The sequence below is a fragment of the Arachis duranensis genome, chromosome 6 (genome assembly GCF_000817695.3).
Source record: "Arachis duranensis cultivar V14167 chromosome 6, aradu.V14167.gnm2.J7QH, whole genome shotgun sequence".
Lineage (NCBI taxonomy): Eukaryota > Viridiplantae > Streptophyta > Magnoliopsida > Fabales > Fabaceae > Arachis > Arachis duranensis.
Genome location: NC_029777.3, coordinates 27417110 through 27418091, shown reverse-complemented (window position 1 = coordinate 27418091; position 982 = coordinate 27417110).

Genomic DNA, 982 nt, shown 5'->3' with positions numbered 1-982 from the left:
CTTATCCCAGGAGTCCAGGCTATCCTTAGGTTGTGAATCCAACCATATTCTAGCTCTGTCTCTTACAGCAAAAGGGAAAAGCATGAGTCTGTAGACTTCAGGATTAACTCCATTTGTCTTTATAGTCTCACAGATCTGCAAGAACTCAGTTAAGAACTGATAAGGATCTTCAGATGGAAGTCCATAAAACTTGCAGTTTTGTTGCATTAATGCAACTAATTGAGGCTTCAGCTCAAAGTTATTGGCTCCAATGGTAGGAATGGAGATGCTTCTTCCATCAAACTTGGACGTTGGCTTTGTGAAGTCACCAAGCATTCTCCTTGCATTATTATTATTATTTTCGGCTGCCATCTCCTTCTCTTGTTCGAAAATTTCTAAAAGGTTGTTTCTGGATTGTTGTAATTTAGCTTCTCTTAATTTTTTCTTCAGAGTCCTTTCAGGTTCTGGATCAATTTCAACAAGAGTGCCTTTTTCCCTGTTCCTGCTCATATGAAAGAGAAGAAAACAAGAAAAGAAAGAGGAATCCTCTATGTCACAGTATAGAGATTCCTTTCTGTTAGTAGAAGAAGATAGGGGTATAAGAAAGAAGAAGGATGGATCTGTAGATGAAGAGAGGTAAAGAGAAGTGTTAGTAATTGAATAATTAAATAGAAGAAGAGAAGAGAGGGAGAGGATTTTCGAAAATAATTTTTGAAAACAGGTTAGTGATTTTCGAAAATTAAAGACAAAATATAATTAAAATTAAAATTTAAAACAAAAAGAATTTTTGAAAAAGAGAGGGAGAATTCTCGAAAATTAGAGAGGGATAGTAGTTAGGTGGTTTTGAAAAAGATAAGAAACAAACAAAAAGTTAGTTGGTTGATTGAAAAAGATTTGAAGTCAAAATTTGAAAAAAGATAAGAAGATAAGAAGTTAGATAAGATATTTTGAAATCAAATTTTGAAAAAGATAAAGTTTTTGAAAAAAAGATAAGTATTTTGAA